Source organism: Macrobrachium nipponense, chromosome 13 (genome assembly GCF_015104395.2).
Source record: "Macrobrachium nipponense isolate FS-2020 chromosome 13, ASM1510439v2, whole genome shotgun sequence".
Lineage (NCBI taxonomy): Eukaryota > Metazoa > Arthropoda > Malacostraca > Decapoda > Palaemonidae > Macrobrachium > Macrobrachium nipponense.
Window position 1 is genome coordinate 67,958,915 of NC_087206.1, and position 27,978 is coordinate 67,986,892.

At 39.2% G+C, this 27,978-nt stretch overlaps 1 long non-coding RNA gene across 1 annotated transcript; it reads right to left on the reverse strand.

The window, feature by feature from the left end:
- Positions 1-21,968: 21,968 nt before the first annotated feature.
- Positions 21,969-25,339, reverse strand: LOC135225487 (uncharacterized). The gene is made up of 3 exons (XR_010316992.1): positions 25,138-25,339; positions 24,201-24,348; positions 21,969-22,363 (listed from the first exon to the last, which is right to left on the reverse strand). It is a non-coding gene; the product is annotated as an uncharacterized LOC135225487 (long non-coding RNA).
- Positions 25,340-27,978: the final 2,639 nt, after the last annotated feature.

Genomic DNA, 27,978 nt, shown 5'->3' on the forward strand with positions numbered 1-27,978 from the left:
AATAAAATTATTTCCAGACTTATGGCGGCATTCAGGACATCGAACCAAAACTGGTGAAATTAACAGACAAGTCATCCTTTATGATTGACCGATTCGGCTTTCGCTTTTACGAAATAATGGTGAGCTGGTCCTTCACTATATCCATCAACATACTTTTCTGACACAAAATCTGACAAACACATCTACACCATTATCTTCTTCTCATACATATTCATAGTTGTCTTTCTTCAGAAGTGATGTATTTCCAGCAATCAAGGCCTATTCAGACGTTTGCATCACCAGGCTCTCTCTCTCTCTCTCTCTCTCTCTCTCTCTCTCTCTCTCTCTCTCTCTCTCTCTCTCTCCCTCCTTCCTCGTAGCTTCAGGGACTTAGTTCCTCTCTTCCCATACCGAGTCTGTAGCACAACTAATCGTCAAGTGGTTGTCAGCAATGCCTAACCAGTTAGTCATAAATAAAAAAAAACATTATACATGTATACAAACACACACATATGTATATATATACATATGTGTGTGTATTTGTAATTGTAAAACAAATATAAATTAATAATATTGTCTCAGATGAACACAGTACCTTGATGTCTTGACAACAAGATTACAAATGCTTTACACCACTTCGGAACTGCAACATTTATGTAATTATAAGTAAAAAGAACGATCAAAAAATCTAACCAGAAACCTTATCATAGAATACTGGAGTGGAGCTGTGTACCACTGGAATGGAGCTCCGTACTGTCGGAATGGACCTGCGTACCACTGGAATGGAGCTGCATACCACTGGAATGGAGCTGCGTACCACTGGAATGGAGCTGCGTACCACTGGAATGGAGCTGCGTACCACTGGAATGGAGGTCTATTCCACAGGAATGGAGCTGTGTACCACTGGAATGGAGCTGTGTACCACTGGAACGGAGCTCTGTACCACTGGAATGGAGCTGCATACCACTGGAATGGAGCTGCATACCACTGGAATGGAGCTGCGTACCACTGGAATGGAGCGATACCACTGGAAGGACTGCATACCACTGGAATGGACTTTGTCCCACTGGAATGGAGTGCATACCACTGGAACGAAGCTCTTGTACCACGGATGGAATGGAGCTGCATACCACTGTGGAATGGAGGGCTGCATACCACTGGAATGGAGCTGTCGTACCACTGGAATGGAGCTGCGATACCACTGGAATGGAGGCTGCATACCACTGGAATGCAGTGGGCTTTATACCACTTGGAATGGAGCTGCCATTACCACTGGGATAGAAGCTTCGCACCACTGGGAATGGAGCTGCGTACTGCCAACCAAAATGGACTGCTCAGTACCACTTGGAATGGAAGGCTACGTACCAGATTGGAATGGAGATTTGTACCACTGGGAACCGAGGCTTTTGCAACACTGGAATGGAGCTGTTGTAACCATGGAAAGAGCTTTAACAATGGAATGGACTTTACCATTGCCAGGAATGGAGCCAGTAACACTGGATTGGAGCCTGGCATACATGGAATTGGGCTGCATACCAGCTGGAATGGGAGCTGCAGTACCACTGGAATAGGAGCTGGCAGACCAAACCTTGGAATGGAGTGGGTACCAGGAATGGAGCTGCATACCACTTGGAAATCGGAGCTGCATACCACTGGAAATGGAGCTGGGCATACCACTTGGAATGGAGGCTGCATACCATTGGAAATGGGAGCTTGCAATGCCACTGGAAATGGAGCTGCATCCTGGAATCCGGAGCTTGGGTACACTGGAATGGGAGGGCTGGGCATAACCACTTGGAATGGAGCTGCATACCCACTTGGGAAATGGAGCTGCATACCACTGGAAAATTGGAAGGGCTGGGCATACCACTTGGAATGGAGCTGCATTAACCACTTGGAATGGGAGCTGTGCATACCACTTGGACTGGAGTTGCATACCTGAAATGGAGCTGCATACCATTGGAATGTAGCTGCATACCATTGATGTACGCCTCGCGTAACTCACTGGCGTGGAGCTGCATACCACTGAATGGAAGCTTGTGTACCACTGGAATGGATGCTGCATACCACTGGAATGGAGCTCAGTACCAACTGAAATGGGGGCTCTACCACTGGGAATGGAGCTGCATACCCTGGGAATGGAGCTGCATACCATTGGAATGGAGCTGCGTACCACTGGAATGGAGCTGCATACCACTGGAATGGAGCTGGGTACCACTGGAATGGAGCTGGGTACCACTGGAATGGAGCTGCATACCATTGGAATGGAGCTGCATACCACTGGAATGGAGCTGCATACCATTGGAATGTAGCTGCATACCATTAGAATGGAGCTGCGTACCACTGGAGTGGAGCTGCATACCACTGGAATGGAGCTGTGTACCACTGGAATGGAGCTGCATACCACTGGAATGGAGCTCAGTACCACTGGAATGGAGCTGCATACCACTGGAATGGAGCTGCATACCACTGGAATGGAGCTGCGTGCCACTGGAATGGAGCTGCATACCACTGGAATGGAGCTCAGCACCACTGGAATGGAGCTGCGTACCACTGGAATGGAGATGCGTACCACTGGAATGGAGCTGCATACTGGAATTGACTGCGAGTACCAACTGGAAGGAGCTGCATACCACTGGAATGGAGCTGCATACCACTGGAATGGAGCTGCATACCACTGGAATGGAGCTGTATACCACTGGAATGGAGCTGCGTACCACTGGAATGCAGCTGCGTACCACTGGAATGGAGCTGCATACCACTGGAACGAAGCTTTGCACCACTGGAATGGAGCTGCGTACCACTGGAATGGACCTGCGTAACACTGGAATGGAGCTGCATACCACTGGAACGAAGCTTCGCACCACTGGAATGGAGCTGCGTACTGCCAAAATGGAGCTCAGTACCACTGGAATGGAGCTGCGTACCATTGGAATGGAGCTTTGTACCACTGGAATGGAGCTGTGTACCACTGGAACAGAGCTTTGCACCACTGGAACAGAGCTTTGCACCACTGGAATGGAGCTGCGTACTGCCAGAATGGAGCTCAGTACCACTGGAATGGAGCTATGTGCCAATGGAATGGAGCTTTGTACCACTGGAATGGAGCTGCATACCACTGGAACAGAGCTCTGTACCCCTGGAATGGAGCTCCATACCACGGGAATGGAGATTTGTACCACTGGAATGGGGCTCTGTACTGCCAGAATGGAGCTCAGTACCACTGGAATGGAGCTGTGTACCATTGGAATGGAGCTGCATACCACTGGAATGGAGGTCTATTCCACGGGAATGGAGCTGTGTACCACTGGAATGGAGGTCTATTCCACGGGAATGGAGCTGTGTACCACTGGAATGGAGCTGTGTACCACTGGAACGGAGCTGTGTACCACTGGAATGGAGCTGCATACCACTGGAATGGAGCTCTGGACCACTGGAATGAATCTTTGTATCACTGGAATGGAGCTGCATACCAATGGAATGGACACTTTGTACCACTGGAATGGATCTCCCCCCACTGGAACGGAGCTGCGTACCACTGGAATGGAGCTGCGTGCAATAGCCCATCATCATCATATCCCCACCACACCCCCATCATCGAGAACCTCCAGTATACTGCTAAAACCGATAGCATCCGATTCCACTTCCCATAAGATCATCCATTCGATTTCGATGATATTCGCCGAGCCTATTCAGGACTCCAGATAACCCACCTTCTGTAGAGGGATGATTTTCCTTCGTTTTATATGTTTTATGGAGTTGAAAAATTTCAGTTATGTTTGTTCAGCACTCTGAAATATTTATGTTCTATTCCTAGAATATTAATTGTTGTGCACTGTTTGGTATGCTATCGTCTTTACTAAATCGTTAAGAAGAGATGATTCCCGTATGGGAATAGTGCTGTCAGGACACCCCATGCGGTATACCGTAGGCATTACTTTAGGTCCTTTGCAGCTGCAACCCCCTTTCAGTCATTTTACTGTACCTGCTTTCATATTCTCTTATTTCATCTTACCTCCCACCCTCTCCTAATTCATAGTGCAACTGCTTTGAGGTTTTCCTCCTGTTACGCCTTTCAAACCTTTTACTGCCAATATCCGTTTCATAGCTGAATGACCTCATTGGTCCCAGTGCTTGGCCTTTGTCCTAAGTTCTATATTCAATTCAATTCAAAAAGAGATGATGATGTCGGTAGGCTAGGAAGCTTTTATATATATATGTATATATATATTTTCCTACAACTTCCTTCTATTTTTAACTCACGTCGTCAGTATGATGAAAAGATACTTCGCCTTCAAACAAACGAAGGTGGCAGTGTTTTAAAAATATAAGACGACAAATGGAAATTTTAATTTTAATCATTGCTGAAACTGTTAAAAATATCTGAGAGATTTATTTTGCGGGATGGGATGGAAACTGCCACGTGGAGGTGGGTCAGACATTGCATTATATCAGTCCTTTTTTTCCTGTGTAACATGTCTGGCGCAAGATTATTATTATTTTATTTTTACTTAAAAAAACTTTTGCTAGTAATTTTCACTCGGCAGTCTATCTCCCACTATTTTGTTTTTATTTCTATAATTATTTTCTACGTCGTTGCGCAAAACAACTGGATGCCTGGGGAGGTCAAGGTTTGACGTGATTATGTAACATCCAATTCAGTTTTTAATTTCTTCTTTTCGTATATCTGCATTTTCAATTTGTGACATTTTACAGCTAGGGGACCGAAGGCACGCTGCAAAGAACCTTAAGTAAAGCCTACAGTGCACCTCATGAGGTCCACTGATGGCACTACCCCGCTACGGGGCCTTTCGCTTGAGTAACAAACAAGAGGATCAGTAGAATGACTAAGGACATCTTTTCTATTTTTCATAAAAGATATATTTAACTTAAATGATCAAATATACTCATGCCTGAATATTCTCGAACCTGTCCTCATCAGATGGACAGCCATTCTGATAATGTCATAAAAAAAACATGAGCTATGCATATACAAGTACATATTTTTGTAAGAACTGAGTGGTAAGCATTGACATGTACCATTTCGAAACGAACAAATATAGAGAACACCAAGGATTGTCCTTTCTATGATCTTTCACTGTGACTTAGTGGAAACTGGTCGCATATTGTCCCTTCTGTTAGATATAATTATAATAAACCAAAATGGCCTTTTTGTGCTGCAATTGTACTGACATTGCATTTGCCTGGAGACATCTTTCAATTTGGTAAACGATATAGCGCACGCGTTTCTCGGGAAATAAATACTTCGCTTTCATAAATAAAATTAGATGATAAGAAAATATCACCAAGTAAAATTAGAAAATAAAAAAAAAATAAATAAACATTCAATTACTTACTCCCGATGAGGAAGCCTCCTCCATAAAATGCAACTTGGGGATTTGATGTTTTCCAAACGGCGGTCAGTCCCATGATTCTTTGATGATGGTAGAGAGAAATGCCTTCCAAAGATACCGGCACCTCTCGTAAACAACCACAAAATTCTTTCTCTCTTATCTAATATATGCTTGAAGTTGTTTCAACGATGCATTAACAAAATGATTGGTAGCTAAGTGTATTTTAGAATGCATTGCTTGAGTACGAGATGAATTGAGGAGTAACTTTCAAGACTCCCAATCGAAGAAAGCCGATTTGTTTTTTAAATGAAATTCAAATTTCATTTTGCCTTTTAATTTAGTTAATTTACAATCGTTTTGTTTCGTTATTTCTTGTGTCTTTTAATAATCGAATTTTCTTATGATTGTCTCTGAGAAGGAAGGGGTCAGGAATAATTCACATACGAGTCAAAAAGTAATTCAAACCATTTCCTTCACTAGAAAAATACAAAATACGTTTCAGTTCTCCTCATTCATGTTCATTTCCGTATTGTTTATTGTTCTACATTATTTATTTATTTTTTCCCTTTTCTAGTTGACGTATTTTGAGAGGAACTATTTCACACACTGCTCAGATCAGTCCAAGAAAAAATTTTTATTTTTTCTCGTCAGTGAAATGTGGGCTCCTCCACTTCATTGCTCGAGATTCCAAATGCCACGTCCAGAGATGAAAGTTGTCAATAAAGCTAAGAGTTTGGAAGTTCGACGACAACAGCAGCGTAGTCTCGGATCGTGATACAGTTTCCTGACTTTTTTTGTGCAAGTCCAAAAGTTTCCTGAATAAGTAAACGGGGTTTCACGAGGGTAAACGACAGACAATACGCAAGCATCAGAAATGAAGAACGAGAGACTTTCTTCTTTTGTTTCTTCTCCGTTTCTCTCGGTCTCTCCCATCCCTGTACTTTTTTTAATTTGAAATGATACCGTGTTTAATTGGACTGAACTGGAGATAAACATTTTTTTTTTTTTAATTGATGCCGTGTTTAATTGGAGTGAATTGGAGATAAACGTCTTCTGCTTAACGGTCCCTACCTGGTCTGTTTGTTTGTTTGTTTGTATGGTATTTTTACGTAGCATGGAATCAGTGTTATTCAGAAAAGGGACCAACGGCTTGATGTGACTTGCGAACAAAGTCGAGAGTGAAATTCTGTCACCAGAAATACACATCGCTCATTTCTCAATGGAATGCCCAAGAATCGAACTCGAGGCCACCGAGATGGCACGCCAATACCATACCGACCACGCTACCGAGGCGCTTCTTACCTGGTCTGTTGATGATCTTACAGAGTTTTGCAATGGGGCCTTGGTACCGCTTCTACGGGATCAGAGTTTCCTAGAGACTTGACGTTAATTCAGCTCATAACAACTGCAAGAAAAATCTTTGACAGCGCAAACAAATGATCAAACTGCGATTTTAACTGCTCACTGAGGAACCAGGGTGATGGAAAACTGCGTACCTACATTCATCTTTGTGAACTAACACAAGTCATTGTCTACAGGCCAGTCGCCGTAAGTATCAGTTAAATACACCCAGGCCATAACAGTTGCTTGAATGAAAGCGCGCTTAAAAGAATTTCTTAAGAAGATGTGTTACAACGAAATTATAGTAAAAAGTGGATCGTTAATCAGAACTTGTATTACAAATCACGTGTAAAGGAGTGCAACCGAGCATCAATCATACCTACCAGCCACTGATAGTGACTACCACAAGTAAAACACACATATAAATTAGATTTATGTAGTTAATGCAATGCCCCACAATGAGGAATATCACTGGACAATAAGTGACCCAGCCAAGGAGCTACAGACTTTTATTACGAAACTGAAACCGATGCACCTCACTAGTCTAAGTTTCGAACAGTGTGGGCGGATAGAAAAGCGTGCAGAAAACACAGAACAAGTTAACGATAATACAGACTCTAAGGTTGCTCTTAAGATTACTGTCTTCATCTCAAAGAAGTTTCTCCCTACATACCTTCAACCACCCTCAGATAACTTTAGGATACACACACACACACCCGTCCTCGGAAGCTATCACCTTAAAAGCCTTATTCTATTTCGAAAATACAAGAGAGAGAGAGAGAGAGAGAGAGAGAGAGAGAGAGAGAGAGAGAGAGAGAGAGAGAGAGAGAGAGAGAGAGAGAGCGTAAGTATGATTCAGTGTAATTCTGGAATGGCTAAGGGAGAGAGTTATATGAAAACCTTCGGTGGTTTAAAGCTTCTTTTACGATGACATCGTTTTTGTCGTGGCATTCAAGAGAATGGAGTACAAGGTTTGAGAGAGAGAGAGAGAGAGAGAGAGAGAGAGTCGTCCATTTTAAGAAGGAATAAATCAACATCACCCATCTGATACAACAATGCCTCTCTTTCCAGACCAAGTCACAAATGTTTTCCTTGCAATGTATACTTCGAGAATCAGTCACGTGAATAAATGCAACAGCTCTCTTAGGGCTGGCCCGAAGGATTAGAAATTTCCTACGTGGCTAGAAAGCAATTGGTTACCTAGCAATGGGACCTCCAGCTTATTGTGGGATCCGATCGCATTACATCGAGAAATTAGTTGCTAATGTTTTTGTTGTTAATATTGAAATAATCATTAACTAAACAAATTTTTACCACTAGTAATGATTTATTGAAAGAAGCAATGTTCTATTATGCATATCCATGGGGCGAGGTTGGTTGGGGGGCACATGACCAGGTACCCCCCCCCCCCCCCCCCCTTAAATCTGCGAAGAATATCGTATTCTTCGTCCACTCCACCAGGCTTAACAGCTGTGACGCAAGAAAGATGCAGCTGCTCAAACATCCTAATTTGCATAATACCGAGAGATATATCAGGGCCTCCGGGCTGTGGTTATATGGAAGAAAAATTTGAATGAAATGCTATATAAAAAAAACTAAGGTTAAAATAAATGTTCCAGGAGCAGCTATGTCCAGAAGATAGCATCTATCATGAATACTTATCACATCACCGTGATTCATATAAATCATTCGAGCTACAATGTTTATTTTTTGCATCAGAACAAACCACAATCATGATTTGGCTGGACTAATTAACAATCAACGTAGCCATCAGTTTGATCGTTTGCTATTCCATCGCGATTTCCTGCACAAAATGCGATTTTAGTGCTAAATTACATTCAGTGAAATTAAAAACATTGCCTTCAGTCTCATTCCATAGTGTTGTATATATATATATATTTATATATATATATATATTATATAATATATATATATTAATATAGATACACACACACACACACACACATATATATACCTTCCAGTGATCAGGAGCAGAGAAAGAAGTTCTCGAAATATATGGTTGCAACGTTCAAATAGTGTTCTATGGGCATTTTTGTAATGCTCATTCTATTTAGTTAAAATAAAGCTCTTGAAGAGGCCCGCAGGAAGGCGAAATTATCGAGCTACGAGAGTCTTTTATTCTCTTTTCTCCTGTTGACGATATTGACATATATATACATACTATGGAATGAGACAGAAGGTAATGTTTTTAATTTCACTGAATCTAATTTAGCACTAAAATCGCATTTTGTTCAGGAAATCGCGATGGAATAGCAAACGATCACACTGATGGCTTACTTGTGATTAATTCGTCCAGCAAATCATGAAACATTGTTGTTCTGATGCGAAACATTTGGCCTTCATTTTTTTTATATTTTTACTCTTCGTGCAAACAGTGGTTGCACAAAAAGGTCGTCATATTTTACAGAAAAATGAATAGAAATGTCTGAGTTAAGGGCACACACACACACACACACACACACACACACATATATATATATATATATATATATATGTGTGTGTGTGTGTGTGTGTGTGTGTGTGTGTGTTTTGGTTGTTTATCAACTGCAATCATTTACATTCTTCAGTTACAACCAAATTTTGACCTACGAGTTAAGTCAAGTAATTGATGTTTCTCAATACTTTTGCATCTAGAATGTAAAACATTATCAATGAGTTGACTTACGTCATATTCGGAGGAATATTGACAAGTGCCATTCTCTCTCTCTCTCTCTCTCTCTCTCTCTCTCTCTCTCTCTCTCTCTCTCTCTCTCTCTCTCTCTCTCTCTACTCAGAGAAAACAGGAACTTTTGACTCTTAAACTGAAAACTTGTATTGGAGTCAGACATCACTACGGTTATTTGGCTGCGTAATGGAAGGAGTTGTGCTCATGATTTGCATAATTCCTTTTGTTTATGTCTTCACATTCCTGTTCGTGCTATGCTAATCACATTCATACTTACGTAATTAACTTTGCATAGTTAGTTCCTTGGATATATAAACTTCATGCTTAAGAGCCACAACTATGTGTATGATATTTCCATATCTTTTTTTTTTTTTTTTCACGAAATACCACTCAGTTCACAGACATGCATATATTCAGTGAATGCTCTTTTCATATATAAATGATGAAAAACCACATCAAAATATATATATATATGGATCTAGCTGCAGGTCGGAGACAGACTAACCCCGGTTAGTCAGTGGAAAAGGCTTAACTTAGGCCAAGAGTACACGCGCCACTCTGTGGCGCCTTAGAGTGGCGTCGGTGTGTGGCGGGGATATGTAGCTTCCCATATAAATTTCCATTGTTTATAAGCTGTGGCCGGGATCAGCAGAACCTCGTGTGCTCGACATAGCTCATAAACAATGGCCACCCATGGGAAGCCACATATCCCCGCCACACGCCATTCTGTGGTGCCACAAGTGGCTCGTGTACTCCTGGCCCAACAATGAAAGAAATGAAGTATTCATCGATATAATTCTATATTAAGGCTACCCAATAACCAAAAGAGAGCCGAGGGAAGCACATCTACGTGTGGATAAAACGAAGATTCTGACATTTTTGCTACACTGACTACCACAATTCAGTTATACAATGTAGTAAAAAATGTCTTGATCTAAAGGCCAATATCGCGACTGAACGTTATTTGCGTAAACAGTGCAACCAAGACAGCCATGTGTGTTGGTATCCAAATTCTATAACTGAAGGTCACACACATTTACAGGTTGAAATGAGGATATGGAAGCGGGAGTTCCAAGACTGAAAAGCTAATTCTCAGTCACAAACACATGTTAGTAATGCGAATATTCCTGGCAACATTAATGGCCAAGGTTAACATATGGTTATGTATAATATTCCGAAATGTTCCTAATAAAGTAACTGGAAAGCGTTAAAATATACTGAGAGATTAAGATAGTAAGGGTGTTAAATTGGTAGCTGCAGCAGATACTAATGCACGGCACAGACAACAAAGGTTGACAGTAAAGCTCAGATTTGACTGGTCGGATGTTTTAAGGTCATCAAGCAAAAAAAAAAAAAAAAAAAAAAAAAAAAAAAAAATTCATATAAGTTTAAAAAAAAAAAATTGAGTTTAATGAAGCTTTTAAAGATAAGATTTGACTGGCCGGATGTTTTAAGGTCATCGAGCAAAAAAAAAAAAAAAAAAAAAAAAACAAAAAAAAAAAAAAAAAAAAAATCATCAATATAAGTTAAAAAAAAAAAATTCTGAGTTTAATGAAACTTTTAAAGATAAGATTTGACTAGCCGGATGTTTTAAGGTCAAAATAAAAAAATTATCATTATAAGTTTTTTCAAGTTTTCTCTGAGTTTAATGAAGTTTTTAAAGATAAGATTGGCGCTGTAACACAAGACAAAAACGTTCTTTTTAGCGAATTTAGAAGTGCTTGGTAAACTAATATATTCAGATTAGTCCCAAGGGAGGACGATAATGGCAAGATTGAGCTGGATGTTATGAAATCGATTAAAAGTAGAATAATGGAGCTGCAAAGATCGAACCAAACAATAATGAAGAGAAATTTATGTTAAGATAACAAACAGTACTATTCCCCTTACCAGAAAATCTGCTAACAAAACAAATCGTATATTCTTTCTCTGTTAAAATAGCCACCCCCCAAAAAAAAAAAAAAAAAAAAAAAATAATAATAATGACATCTCTATTTTAATGAGAAAAAATAACAAGCTTTACAATATACAGTAGATCATTTAGTGTTTCTTGAAGTAAAAATAAAAATGTTTTTGTATCCATATCTGGTAATCAAGAGCCCAAGACAGTCTACCGCTACCGTATGCGTATCCCCGACCTGTAGCCGAGTACTGGGACCTTTCCTGAAAAGGGCGGGACACCATATCTTAAAAACTAACCATAGAATCTTCTTGAAAATAATTCATTATGTTTCCCACACCCAAATTCCTAAGTTGAAGGTTATTGAACTAATCTGAACTAACCCAATTTAACCTAACCTAGGGGCATAGCAAAAAACGGGGCCTTCTCTAATACTAGCAGACATCTCGGGAATTTACCCCCCCCCCCCCCCCCCCTCCCCCACTGAACACGAACCGCCAATATTGATAACAAACTTTCCTATATACTATCAAATGCTTTACTTAAATTTGCTTAATAAGGAAGGGGCAATAGGATAGAGAAGTAGCCCCACATTATTCTCGATAACTAACATAATGATGATAAGGACAAGAAAATATACATTGTTTGAGACAAAAAAGAGGTACGAAGTGGGATTAGGCTGTTAACGGTTCGCCATTTAATTAAGGCATTATGCGAACTGCGCAATTTTATGAAAAAAAAATTTTTCCAGGGCAACATTATGTTGAGTCTCTCTCTCTCTCTCTCTCTCTCTCTCTCTCTCTCTCTCTCTCTCTCTCTCTCTCTCTCTCATTCCACAATGCATAAATACATCACGTGAATGCTTCTATATGTAATATATTAATGGAGTTGTCCCATTGACGAATTTGCTTGTATTGTTTTTTGTTTGTATGGTGTTTTTACGTTGCGTGGAACCTGTGGTTATTCAGCAACGGGACCAACGGCTTTACGTGACTTCCAAACCACGTCGAGAGTGAACTTCTATCACCAGACATACACATCTCTCACTCCTCAATGGAATGCCCGATAATCGAACTCGCGGCCACCGAGGTGGCAAGCCACGACCAAATCGACCACGCCACCAAAACTGATACAATGATGCAGGCTCCTCATTCTTCAGGAAACAGAGAGAGAGAGAGAGAGAGAGAGAGAGAGAGAGAGAGAGAGAGAGAGAGAGAGAAATTATAGCAGCAAACAGACTAGCATAGTACATGAACTTAGAGAAACAAAAAAACAAAAACAAAAAAAAAGAAAGAGAAATATTGAATACGTAACGGCGGAGGAATTAGGGACAGACAATCAACAACTGCCCAAACATTTACGAAGATAGACGGACACGCCCATAGGTCGTTAGGATCGTCGTCAATTACAGCCATTACTGCTTGAGAGGAAGAAAAAGGGTAGAAAAGGCCGGTTTTTATATAAGAAGAGCCGTAGATAGTTCACGTAAGTTATCCCTAAGGGAGCCAAGTTCTGAGGCAGACTACTAACACCATCTGACCTGAAGGGTTTTTGTTCAGTAACACGACGACAGAAGGAGGAGCTGTCTCCCAGACACAAGATCAATCACACGCAATTGGGTATAAATTGTGACATTTATTGTTTGTTTCTTTGTTTGTTTGTTTGGTGTTTTTACGTTGCATGGAACCAATATTCAGCAACGGGACAAACGGCTTTACGTGACTGCCGAACCACGTCGAGAGTGAACTCCTATCACCAGAAATACACATCTCTCCCCCTTCAATGGAATGCCCGAGGTGACATTTATTGTCTTCTCTTCATCTAAACCAGAAAAAAGTTATGAGGGCATGTTATGACTAAATAAATCTTTTCTTGTGAGAACGGTTTGCGGTGGCAATAGGTATTTGTTTCCTAACATTAGCAGGCATATTAAAGCGATGCAATTCTACTTTGTTTGTCTGGATGGTGTTTTACGTTGCATGGAACCATTGGCTATTCGGCAACTGGACCAACGGTTTTAGGTGACTTCCGAACCACGTCGAAAGTGAACTTCTATCACCAGAAATACAAATCTCTCAAACCTAAATAGAATGCCCGAGAATCGAACTCGCGGCCACCGAAGTGGCATGCCTACAACATACCGACCACACTACTGAGGTGCTCAATTCTACTTTGTGGTGAAAAAGTTAATTTGATTTGATCGTATAATAACAATGATAACGCTAATAATATAAACATATTGTCTACTACAAGTCCAATATTTTAATTTTGGTAGAGAACCCGGAACATAACAATTTAATGCCTTTAAAGTTATCGGGCAAATAAGAAATAAATAAAAAAAAAAGTTGGATATCTTAAGAATAGATAGAGCATTTATCACCCTTCCCAAAAATAAAACTATAGTATATTCATATCACCCGTGCATCTGAGATATAGGCGGTCCCTTACGATGCTCCTGATTGGCTATTGATAAGCCAATCACAGGGCTGAAATCTCTCAGTCTCTCTCAGGAGTTCACATACTCAGGATGAAAATTCCACCTCTCCTGAAGGATACGTCTTTTAAAAGTATCCCTCAGGAAAGGTGGAACATACATCCTGCCTATGTGAACTCTCACGAGAGACAGAGTTTCCAGTCATGTGATTGGCTTAGCAGCAGCCAACCAGAAGCGTCGTAAGGGACTGGCCAATATACATCAGATGCCAGGTGGTGTGAATCTACTATATTAGCTTTTGCGCCACCCCACTGAATTCTACACAAGCACTCAAATAATTAATTAAGTGAATAGTTTGCAAGTGCTATTGTACAATTACTGCCCAGTGTGTGAAAGGACTCATGAATAATGGAAATTATTCCTCTCTCACCACCCCAACAGGACCGGAGAAACGCTCTACCAAGTTTCGGAGGAAAAGTTTTAGAACTTTGCATTAAGGTTTAATATTTGAACTGAAAGTGTTCACGTTTGTTTGATTGTATGGTGTTTTTGCATTGCATGGAACCAGTGGTTATTCAGCAACGGGACCAACGACTTACGTGACTTCGGAACCACGTCGAAAGTGAACTTCTATCACCAGAAATACACATCTCTGACCCCTCAATAGAATGCCCGAGAATCGAACTCGCAGCCACCGAGGTGGCAGGCCAAAACCAAACCAAGCACGCCACTGAGGCGCTCGTTTGAATTCACTGAATGACTTGCTTGACCGATAATCTTACAATCCTCATTGAACAATCAGTTCACTGTAGTGATAACGACTTATCAGTTTTGGCCATTGGCTCAAATATATTATATACTTCGGATAACTGTAGAAATATTCAAAGAACGGCCATAAAGTAAGTGATTCAAATCTTCTCTCCCAGTCTATATGAAGAAGATTTTATATTCTAAATCATCAAAGAACAAAATTAATGACGAAAGAAGAAAATTAAGACTTTTGATATAATTTAAAATTGTTTTCGGGCTTAATACGTGGTTTGAAGAGACTCATTCGTTTTTATTTTAAATATGCGGGTCATAATCGAAATGAAAATTATTCATGAATGCTTGAACATTAGATTATTCAGAGAAAAATATAGTATCATCAATTTTGAATTATCAATCAGACACCAACTGCTACAGAATTGAGTGAAATCCGTGCGGTCCATTCGTCGCTAAATCTTTTGTCATTAATCTTGCATCTTCGTTAGCAGCGATGCCGTGCATCGTGCAATTGGGCCCTATCTCAAGGATCATAAGATCGGTCATTCATAACGTAATTATTACTCTGAACTATGCACGCGAGAGGAACAAACAATTTCCCAAATGAAAAGTTGCGGATGTGGTACAGAAGAGATACGAGAAAGACGAAAATTTCACTCTCACTGGAAATCATTTTAAAAGTTTTTTGTTGTTTAGTCAGAGATACAAAACAATGCTTGTAGTTGGAACCAGTGGTTATTCAGCAACGGGACCAGCGGCTTTACGTGACTTCCGAACCACGTCGAGAGTGAACTTCTATCACCAGAAAGACACATCTCTGACCCCTCAATGTTATGCCCGAGAATCGAACTGGCGGCCACCGAGGTGGCAGGTCAAGACCATATAGATCGCGCCACTGAGGCGCAATGAAAACGATTAAACAATCTCAGTTTAGAAACAATCTCCACGATCGAGTAAATCCGTGTACCAATATTTTCTTTATTTTTTGCTTGGAATTTATTTTTGTGAAGCAACGACTCTCAAATGATATTTGAAAAGGGTTTTCACGTCTCCCCTTCAATGAAATCACATGGCAACCTGACGCAGCCATCGGAGTTTATTAATGGGGGGAAAGTTAATAAAAACTCATTTCATCTGACAAGTCTCCTTTGATCTTGGATCGAACTGTAATAATTTTCGCTTGATTGTCCTACAGATAAGATTCCAGGGTTGACAATGATTAAATCAAACTGATTCAATCAAGTGATTAAATTATTGATTTTTTTCACTAAAAAATCATCATTTTTGCATTTAAAAATTTTTTTTTTATTTGAAAGCAAACAAACTGAAAAATATGGTTTGGAGACTAATAAAAACTTAAGCATAACTGTGCTGTATCTACTTATTTTTATATAAAGAACTGGAAACCTAAAAGATAAATCAATAGTAATTCGGTAATAAAATACATTTTTGGGGGAAAAAAGATTTGAAAAACATCTAACAAATAAAAAAAATAAATAAAAAAAATCAAATGAAGAAAAAATCAAGTAAATCACTTTTTTTTTTATTTAAAAAAATCACCAACCCTGGATAAGAGTCATCGGGGAATTAATTCCATTTCGACGTTTTATCGGAAGCAGGTACAGAAGAAATATAGCAATATGTAACCTCGGATTATTTGATTGGGATGGAATTCAGTAGGTGTCAGTTCAGTGTTCTTTCTAGTTTGGTTATGGCTATTATTGATTATGAGTACATTAAATTGCTCTCCAAGTGTCATGTAACATAATTTTCACTTTCCTACTGTTCTATTACTTACGTTAACTGACATCTCACAATAACAGTCTATCTCAAGGGTTGAATTAGACGGTGGTTACAACATATCAATATGCTAATTAGATAAGTAACTCAGTGCAAAACAATGAAAACAAGATATCACTTACCACAAGCAAACGGGAGTAATCAGAAGTCGAGAATAGATTGGCCTCCACTATCTTCAGACATAAGACTTAGCCATGCCAGACGCATCTGTATGGAATCCTCAAGACCACATCATCATTTTTACATTTTACTCATTTCATACAAATAAATAACGCTTTCACAAAGCAGTCACAAAGTCCTCAATTAGAACAGTAGTGAGTACGTAACCCGGGAACTTGATACGCAAATGAATTGCCAAGAAAATCGACTAAAAATTAAGACTCAGAACAATCGTCACTGCTCTCGTTACTATAGATTAACATCAACCGTGCAACTGATGTCTAGGCCCGTCCCTTGCGACGCTCCTGATTGGCTGTTCAGATAAGCCAGTCACAGGGCTGGAAACTGTCTCTCGAGAGAGTGTTCACATGGGCGGATGTATGTTCCACCTCTCCTGATGGGTACGTCTTTCAAAAGTATCCCCCAGGGGAGGTGGAACATACATCCTACCCATGTGAACTCTCGAGAGATACTGAGAGTTTCCAGCCCTGTGATTGGCTTATCAGCAGCCAATCAGAAGCGTCATATGGGATTGGCCTAGACATCACATGCACGCTTGATGTGGATCTACTATAACACACTCGTGTACTTGTAACGAAAACGAATGAATGGGTCATTCTGTTTTTTAACACTAATTTTCTGGACGGAATTCTAGTCTCTAAAACGAGCCAAGTTTTCAGGCGTGTGTAAACAGATCAGCGTTTTCAACACTACAAAAAGTTATATGTAGGACCTAGCACTGCAAAAAAGATTGTATCCATTTCGTTGTATAAGACCCCGTCCACACCATCGAGCTTTGCCCGACGAACTTTTCTCGATGGGACGTCACAAGCGGGCAAAGTCAGAACCTTATTGGCTGTTTCTCTGTTTCTGACGTCACATTGACTGACACCTCACAATTTTTCACTACTGAGTTGAGTCGAGGAAGAAGATGGCTGGGAAGGCCAAGAACGAGTTGGATAGACATAATTGTCAGAGATCTTGAAGATGAAATCCAGAACCTAGAGGAAGCGAGGGAAATGGCTCAGGATAGAGACAGATGGAGAGGAACTGTATCAGCCTTATGCCACTGCCCAGTGGCGGGAAGATAAAGTAAAATAAAGTGAGTAAGAGTTGAGTTGAATATAGAATTTAGGCCAAAGGCCAGCACTGGTACCTATGAGGTCATTCAGCGCTGAAATGGAAATTGACAGTAAAAGATTTGAAAGGTGTAACAGAAGGAAAACCTCAAAGCAGTTGCACTATGAATCAAGTGTTAGGAGAGGGTGGAGATTAAGATGGAAGAAAGAGAATATGAAAGGAGGTGCAGTAAAAGGAACGAAAGTGATTGCAGCTAGAGGTCCGAAGGCAAGCTGCATGAGGTCCACTGACGGCACTACCCCCTTACAGAGATTTTTCGTTACTGAAATAACGGATAGATAAAGTCTTCTAGTAATATAAACGTAAATTCATTGAATAGAAAAAGATTCATTGGCTCCAGTACCACGATTTGTCAAAGACATCATCTTTGGCAAAGAGATTACTTTTCTCATTTACTGGTCCCTCATTAGAAGGATGCAAAAGAATTTCCTCGCGAAGATGAGGCTTCAAAGACCTCATTAGACATCCGGATAAAATCGTTGAAGGTGAATCAGGAACCACAACATCCAATTAAAACATCAAATCATTCGCTGCTCCACCTTGCTGGAAGATATGACGGGTATCGAGAAGTCAATACTTTAATCACATAAATGCTTAAGGAAGCTATATGAAATCGACATTTCTTGGCAATAACGACAAGAGCTTTCTGGATTCGTTAAGAAACAATCTAGCAGAATAAAAAACATGTATCCAGAAATACACACACACATACATTTATGTATATATATATATATATATATATATATATATATATATATATATATATATATATATATATATATGTCACTCAAATTGTCTTTTTTATTTCACAAGTTATACAAGTTTTCCCAAGAAAGAGTATAATAATGAAATGAACAGCAAGGTATTTGAATGCGTTAGACGTCACTCTTCCCTCACGCCCACCAGTTATATATAGATGTCTCTAGGAAGCTATAAACATCCTGTTCCCTTCTCTATAATGGTCAGTCGTTAAGTTGAATAAGTCGTAACACAAGTCAGACCACATTAAAGACGCCTCCTTAAACCATCTCAGGATCGAGGACATACTTTACTTAAGTCTTTTTCTTCGCAGTTGTTGCCGAAATTGAATAATAGGCTCTTACGCCGATAGCTTCCGTATACTGGCGGGAATAGCAAAAGCGTTCTTAGTGGGAATGAAGTCTTCGTGGAAAGACTGTGATGAAGACACCAATCTCATGAGAAACTAATGAGTTTGATTAACTGTGATCCTTTCCCATTCTCTCTTTCTTCCATTGCTTGTTTTTTGCGTTGCATGGAACCAGTGGTTATCCAGCAACAGGACCAACGGCTCTACGTGACTTCCGAACCACGTCAAGAGTGAACTTCTATCACCAGAAATACACCATCTCTGACGCCTCAGTGTAATGCCCGAAAATCGAACTCGCGGCCACCGAGGTGGCAGGCCAAGACCATAGTGATCACGAAATGAGGCGCGCTCTCTTCCATTGCAGCTTAACCCCCAATCTTCATTTAGCATAGAGGCCTGAAGTGAAGTCCTCCATCCGGAAGGATTTAATGTCTGTGTATTTCCCGACATTTGTACCAACTTAATCAGGATTTTTACCATTTCCGGCGATAATTAACATTGCTGGTGTTTTGTATCGATGCATTAACTCTGAATACAAAGGTATACATTTGTATTTAGGTCTAATGATATTCATGATTATGTGGCATTATCTTATCTTTGTGATGACAATCATCCAGTTTTCTTAAGTGGTTTGGAGTGTTCTGTTCCTCAGCAGAGGCTGATTAGGTAGGCTTTTGTTCGGCTGCAATTCATCTTGATTTGAGCATCATTTGCGCTATGATAAACAACGCACTTTTGGCTATCCTTTTTAAATTTACTTTGGGCTGGGCGTAATAGTCTAATTTTTCATAGGGTTTGAAGATTATTGCGTTTATATAGATCCTATGAATCCTACTTCCATTAAACAAGGAAAATGGTGGTTTGATACACTATACAATTTTCCTCTTACGTAGCTAACACGAATTGGACTTCGTACACGGATAGTGGGCATCAGTGACCAACCCCAAATCAGAGAGAATCGATGGATAAAGTAGAGACAGGAGCTTCGAGAGGACGCTTGCCTCCTCAGGGATGACAAGACGACGCATCTAAAATAAGGGAAATATCTGAAAACAGTACCGTACTAAAGGATGGGGGCCGGGTGGCATATTCCCAAACTATAACCAAGTAGCGACCCTTTCTGGAAAAAGTGGGACGTTGTATCTTAAAAACTATCCATAGAACCTTCTTGTACATAATCTCATTATGTTTCTCACACCCAAATTTACAGTACTTTACCCATAACTTAACCCAACCTAACTTACCTAACCCGGGGGCATGGAAAAAAAACGGGGACTGGTGCAATAATCGCATACTACTCGGGAATTTGCGGCCGGATGCAAGAATAGGACCAACCTTTTCTGCACCTTCATTTCCGATGATTGAAGTTCATATACGATGGCAAAATTAAACTTTTATCTCAGGCATAGAAATTAAATAAACTGCAACTACTTCCAAGACTTCGCTGCTGCTGTCACCTGACTCCTAAACTTTAGGATTTTTGTTAGCAAACATACGCTTGAGATCTTGGCATTTGCAATTTCCAGCAACATACTGTAAGAGGAGAAATGTCATTCTGGCTCCAACATTCCACCGAACGGGAAAATTTAATTTTGCCTTAGGACTCGTGAGTCTTGAGAGACTCGCCAACCGCTTCTTGACGTACCTACCCAGTCAGTGCAAGAAATGCATAACTGAAAAAGCGTTGGATTCAATAAGTAACTAACAACTTTCGTAATATATCAATCTATTTCGGACATCTCATTTGATTGCCCTATCCATGTAAGCTATTTTGGCTACCTTAATTTTAGATTTGATAGCTCTAACCAGGTAAAATTGCGCAACATTTGAAAAAAACTTTAGCATTAACTTTGATCAAAGACAATTCAGTGGAACCACTCCTCTTAAGGTCTGTCCGCACTAGCGGGCATGTCCGTCGGGCACTTCCAGCCGTTTATATTCTCTTCTGAAGCAGTGTTACCAGATGATCTTATCGTTCTGGCTCCATACTCTGTCAGTCAGTATAGTGGAATGGGTGGGTTATGGGAACAGTGTTTACCTGTCGTGTAATGCCCGCATTGACTAAAAGGATGATAGAGTTAAATATCTTCAATACAGGATGAAATCAATTTTTTTTATTGAATCATGACATCCATTAGAAATTTTTATTTTTTTTTTATTGAATCATGACATCCATTTGAAATTTTTATTCTCAGTCTTATATCAAACTATAGCCAACCCTGTCTCGTTTGTGGAAAGCCATTTAAGCATATGAAACATACCCAACTGATTTTGGAAGCTATGAAGCCATAGGACAGGTGCAAGGTGGCGACCATGGCAGGTGAAGCTCCCCAGCCATATAGGTAATGGCATTTAGGGTTAGGTTGACCAAAAAAAGTTCTAACACCCTATATTTAGTTCCTTCTCAGTAAATTTTATCCTGAAAATACGTAGGAACGCGTCATCAACCTTCACATAGCCTGAGCTATACCTGGACATCGCAATTGCTTTTATTAGGACTATGATTATCGACAGCAATACCGCTCGATTGATTAAATCAGAATTGTTCCACTGGTTAACAATCAACCAATAACTTCCGTTAAGTTATGGGCCCTGTTTATTTTTCTGAACATTGGGTTAATGTGAAGTTTACCACGTAAGCTGGGTGCCCAATCAACTATCTTCAGTTTGTTTGCATGGAACCAGTGGTTATTCAGCAACGGGACCAACGGCTTTACGGGACTTCCTAACCACGTCAAGAGTGAAGAACTATCACCAGAAATGCACATCTCTAATCAGACTGGTCTTAAGAGTAAGCATCTTCCATTTTCAGTTACCATCAAAATGAAAGAATGAACTTTTGGCATACTCATGATCTATTTTAAGGATTAGGTCACTGGTACATCACATGAATAACACTTACCATACAGACAGAAGCCACATTCAGTACAGCGTTAATTTCATACAACACTTTAGCTCTTAAGAGGTTAAATGAGCAATTACTTTTAACACAAACCACTGTCTAGCTCCTAAGATCAATTGCTTTTAACCTCTTAAGTTTTTCTTTGCTATCCTCTCTCCTCTCTTTAAAAGATCTCTCTCATTGGACAATGTTCTTTTAAATAAAATAGGCACCTTCATATATATGCTTAACAAAAAAAATTTATTTTTGGTGCCACTAACTTCACAGCTACTAAAAACCAATTATTCGCTTTTCAACATTCGTTAATTATCAGGATTAAGTAACAGTCAAGAGTTAAACGTTATTTTCAGTACTTTCAGTACTTGACTAAATTTTTCAAGACAATACCAAATTTTTCCAAAATGTATAAAATGTCACTTACACAGAATGGTAAGACTGGGATAAGAGATAGGATGAGCAAATTTCTACCTGATCCAAGCAATTAGCATAAAATACCTTTTAAATGTTTTACTTATTTTACTTTGAATCTATGGCGAGAAATTACATTATAATTGCTATCATTAAAGTAATTAAGGATGTAATTCGTGGGCCTCATTTAATACTAATTATTTAATTATTAATTTTGAGCCATCAACACAGGACATCATTTGGAATAAACTGGAAGACATCAGCAACGCCAGGCTCCACTCTCACCTTATTCAAAAAATATTGTGGAGGGCAAAAGCAACGTCCACTCGAGTTCTTGATTGACAGAAGTCTTCCTTTTGTACTGAATATCACCGTTCCATGAACATCCTGTAAATCAGAAGATCTGGGCAGAAATATTTTCTAGAAAATATAAAAACATAAATAATTCTTATAAAGTCGATAAAATTTGGTTTCAACTAAGATTAAGCATTCACAATAGCTAGAATTTTTTTTCAAAAGACAAAACACTCCTAAGTATCTACCACTGCAATCTTTACCACTGGTCAAATTTTCTCCAGTACTAAGCTTCAGCTGCAACTTTCACAATAGATCAAATTTTTTTCACACTTTCATAACAGATGCAATTTTCTCATGTACAAGTTACTAAAAAAATTCTACTGCAACCCTTACTACAGATCCAATTTTCTCCAGTACAAAGTATACTTATAAGCTTTTCAACTGCAACCCTCACAATAGATAAAATTTTCTCCAATACAGAAAATTGTTGCAAGCCTCTAACTGCAACCTTCACAATAGATCCAATTTACTCCAATACAGACAAGCTACCTATAACCCTCTTCACTGCAACCCTCAACCCTTTAACAGCAAATCTCGCAACTATCAAAATTTCTCCAATACAGAAACCTAGTATAAGCCTCTTCAACTGCAACCCCACAAAGATCCAATTTCCTCCAATACAAATTACGAAGCTTCTTTAATTGTAACCCTTACAACAGATCCAGTTTCCTCCATACAAACTACTTAAGCCTCTTCAACTTTCAACTCACAATACTTCTAATTTTCTCCTATGCAAACAAACCACTTATATGCATCACCAGCTTCAACCCTCACAATAGATCCAATTCCCTCCAATACAGAAACTAAGCCTCTTCAACTGCAACCCCCAATAGCTAAAATTACCTCTTATACAGAAACTACTTACAATGCTCTTCAACTGCGACCCTCACTATATCAAATTTTCTCCTATAAAACAAACCTCTTATAAGCATCTTCAGCTGCAACCCTCACAATAGATCAAATTTTCTCTTTTCGGACCAATCACGAACCAAGCCTTTGACCTGATCGGGAAGATTACCACAAGAGCTGGAAACCTGAGGAATCAGAGGTACCCAAAAGTGCTAACAAGTGAAGTCACCTACAGAACGACCGTTTAAAACGACCGTTTAAATGGTCAAGTAGTCCAAGTGTTATTGGGACAATTTACCATGATAAGTCCAAGCATAACATCCTGGAATTAATGTCTGGACTTTAAATCATTTAAACATTTTGATAAAATAATTTTAACATTGAAATAAAGTAAACTATATTATTAGTAATCGTAGGTCTGCATTATGTAAAAACACAGGTCACCTCATTGTACTAGCATTAATAAAAGTTAACTTTGTAAGATTTAAATTAAATTTAGTTACAATAATTTTAAACTAGTGATAAAACAGCACCAAAGTTAAAATTTCGATCTAAATAAAAAAATGAAAATTAAAGCAAGGCATATGCCAAGCTGATAAATTAACCTAACAAATAACAAACGTCAACGCCCTTTAAAGTTGAAAAGTCCAGATGCAAAGGCATAGCTAAATTGCTGATAATTAGAAAAATATCGCAACAGTTAAAAATAATAATTTAAAAAAATTATTAGCTTACGTTAACTTACTCAATTTCGTCAAGTAAACAAATCTAATGTGTTACAAGACTTAAAACAAAAGATTTTAAATTTTCAATCTGAAATCTCAAGTCAAGGTACGCTAACTTTTAAACCTACTAAACTCGTGAAAATGACCGCCTTAAAATTAATACTTTGCTATTATTTGACCCGCCCTACCCAGAACCTCCCATGCGCCTGCCCATAGGTCATAAGACCTCTGTAGGGGTGGAGGACAAAAAAAAATTATTGGTTTACGCTAATTCACTACATAGCACTTCTTACCTGGTTTGTATAAGTCAAACTAGCGAAAGGAAAAGCCATTTTTCGCAGCTTGAGACGAAGTTACCTGGCTTATGAATTTGTCTTCAGTGTTTATTTTTTCCTGTCAATCTTAGTCCGAATCATGACGAGTTTTGGATTCCACGAAAATCTAGAAGAAATTTTCAAAAACTATTTCTTGAGCAAATTGTTTTGCTGTAGTAAAATTCCACTTTAACAAAGCTTACCTTTTCATAAATCAAGTAGACAAAAAGCTTTAAAAAAATTATCTTAAAAGTCCCATTAAGATTTTAACAAAGTAAACTTAGTCACGTTAAGATTTTAACAGGCTCATTAGAGATTAAACACTAACTTTCTGGATCAGAGATCTTATCGAATCCTTTAAAATATCAGATTTGTAGCGAAGTAAATGACCGGTGTCCAAGATATTTTTAGGCGAAAAACAGACTAGCAAAAGGGATGCTATATGGTGTTTGAGAGCTCTACTAAATAGCGATTAAAACTCAGAATATCAAGAGGCAAGTAACTTAAACAGACGTTAAGTACGATGCTTTTACCTGATAACCTGCTCGTAATGTGAGGGGAAATGTATAGAAAAAAAGCTACTTTTCTAAAATATTACAAAAAATCTATAAGCAAAGAACAACAATAATCCATTTACAAAGCACTAATAAATTTATAAAGTAACCACAGCCATGAACAAATACGTTAAGGGGAAATAATTTTTAAAAACTATTAAAAAAGTTAAAAACAAAGCATAATAATTAAACTTACCTTTAAAGAGCTCCAGAAAAAAAACTATCAAAAAAAATTATCCATTTACAAAACGCTAATCAATTTAACAGTGACCATAACCATGAACCAGTACGTTACAGGGAAATAAACTTACGAAACTTAAAAATTTAATAGAAATATTATGGATAACAATAACGAAACTAACCTTTGTATAGCTCGAGAAACTCACACACGACTCTGCCTGTAGTATAGTTCTTTTTACCACTTAACTTCAGTCTTAAGTTTCACCAAAGAAGACTTATTTCCTTTTCCACAGTTCTCGCCGTAAAAGGTATCAGACATAACACCTCAAATCTGCCACCAAACAACCTAACCACACTATGAAACACCATCGCTCAGATCGCTGTCGAAACAAAAACTGAGTAAATGGTAATTTAAATCCTGGTTTCCGGGTAACCTTAATTCTCATGATGTCACCATCAAGGACCGTGGAGTCACCTATCTTTTAACTTGCATATGTAGGTGGACGCCGAAATCCTTAATTTTTGTTTCAGGGGAAACTTTAAGAGTTTGCTTGGTTCGGCGTTCTGTGACATGTTCTTCGATGAATTGGCTGCTCTGCGTTATAGCAGATAATTAAAATCGATAATTTATGTAGAGAAACTCTTGAAAATTCTTCGGTATGTGAAGGAAACTGTCCCCCTGTAATAAAGAATAAAAATAATATATGATTTATTCGTAGGCCTACATTTCCAAGAAACACATATTACTAGAGGAACCTTTATTCCCCTTCATTCTAGGAAATTCATTATTATTATTATTATTTTTTTTTTTTTTTTTTGCTCTATCATAGTCCTCCAATTCGACTGGGTGGTATTTATAGTGTGGGGTTGGGTTCCGGTTGCATCCTGCCTCTTAGGAGTCCATCACTTTCTTACTAATGTGTGCCGTTTCTAGGATCACACTCTTTCTGCATGAGTTCCTGGAGCTACTTCAGCCTCCAGTTTTTCTAGATTCCTTTTCGGGGATCTTGGGATCGTGCCTAGTGCTCCTATGATTATGGGTACAATTTCCACTGGCATATCACATATCCTTCTTATTTCTATTTTCAGATCTTGATACTTATCCATTTTTTCCCTCTCTTTCTCTTCAACTCTGGTGTCCCATGGTATTGCGACATCAATGAGTGATACTTTCTTCTTGACTTTGTCAATCAACGTCACGTCTGGTCTATTTGCACGTATCACCCTATCTGTTCTGATACCATAGTCCCAGAGGATCTTTGCCTGATCGTTTTCTATCACTCCTTCAGGTTGGTGCTCGTACCACTTATCACTGCAAGGTAGCTGATGTTTCTTGCACAGTTTCCTTCTTCAGCTCTCCCCATTGCCATGTGTCATCGCTGGCTAGTTCTTTAGTCTGTCTCATGTATTGTCCGTGCATTGGTTTGTTGTGCCAGTCCTCTGTTCTGTTTGTCATTGTCCTGTATCTGTATATTTCTGGGTCTTCGTCTACTTTTATTAGTCCTTCTTCCCATGCACTCTTTAGCCACTCGTCTTCACTGGTTTTCAGATATTGTCCCATGCTCTGTTCTCATGTTGACGCAGTCCTCTATACTTAGTAGTCTCTCCCTCCTTCCTTTCGTGTTATGTATAGTCTGTCCGTATTTGCTCTTGGGTGTAGTGCTTTGTGTATTGTCATATGTTTCCTGGTTTTCTGATCTATGCTATGACGTTACTGGAGTTCTGCCTTCGTCTATTCCACTATTCCTGGCGCTGTATCTGATTACTGGCACTGCCCATGTTGTTTATGGCTTTTATCATATTTCCGGCTGTTGAGTTTTGACTTGAGTATCGCCTTGAGTCTCTGCATATATTCTTTCCTGATCTTTTCCTTCATTTCTTGGTGTTTTATATCCCCTCCTTCCATTATTCCCAGGTATTTGTATCCAGTCTCATCTATGTGTTTGATGTTGCTCCATCTGGTAGCTTTTTTTTTTTTTAAATTTTCCCTTCAGTTCTCGTTACTTTGCCTTTTTGTATGTTGACTAAGGCGCATTTTTTATTCCAAACTCCATCCTGATGTCCCCAGATACAATCCTTACAGTCTGGATTAGGGTATTTATTTCCTTGATGCTCTCCCATACAGCTTGATGTCGTCCATGAACATCAGATGGTTGATTCTGTTGCCTCTTTTCTTGAGTTGGTAACCGGCATCCATCTTCTGTAGTACTTTTGTCATGGGAATCATGGCTACTACGAAGAGTAGTGGGGACAATGAGTCGCCCTGGAAGATCCCACTTCTGATATTAACCACTGCTAGTCATATTCCAGAGCTTGTAAGTATTGTTTTCCAGTTGCGCATTGTATTTTTGTGGAAGCTGATGGCGTTTTCCTCTGCCCCATATATTTTCAGGCATTCTATTAGGCATGTGTGTGGTATTATTATTATTATTTTTTTTTTTTTTTCCGCTATCACAGTCCTCCAATTCGACTGGGTGGTATTTATAGTGTGGGGTTCTAGGTTGCATCCTGCCTCCTTAGGAGTCCATCACTTTTCTTACTATGTGTGCCGTTTCTAGGATCACACTCTTCTGCATGAGTCCTGGAGCTACTTCAGCCTCTAGTTTTTCTAGATTCCTTTTCAGGGATCTTGGGATCGTGCCTAGTGCTCCTATGATTATGGGTACGATTTCCACTGGCATATCCCATATCCTTCTTATTTCTATTTTCAGATCTTGATACTTATCCATTTTTTCCCTCTCTTTCTCTTCAACTCTGGTGTCCCATGGTATTGCGACATCAATGAGTGATACTTTCTTCTTGACTTTGTCAATCAACGTCACGTCTGGTCTATTTGCACGTATCACCCTATCTGTTCTGATACCATAGTCCCAGAGGATCTTTGCCTGATCGTTTTCTATCACTCCTTCAGGTTGGTGCTCGTACCACTTATTACTGCAAGGTAGCTGATGTTTCTTGCACAGGCTCCAGTGGAGGGCTTTTGCCACTGAATCATGCCTCTTTTTGTACTGGTTCTGTGTCAA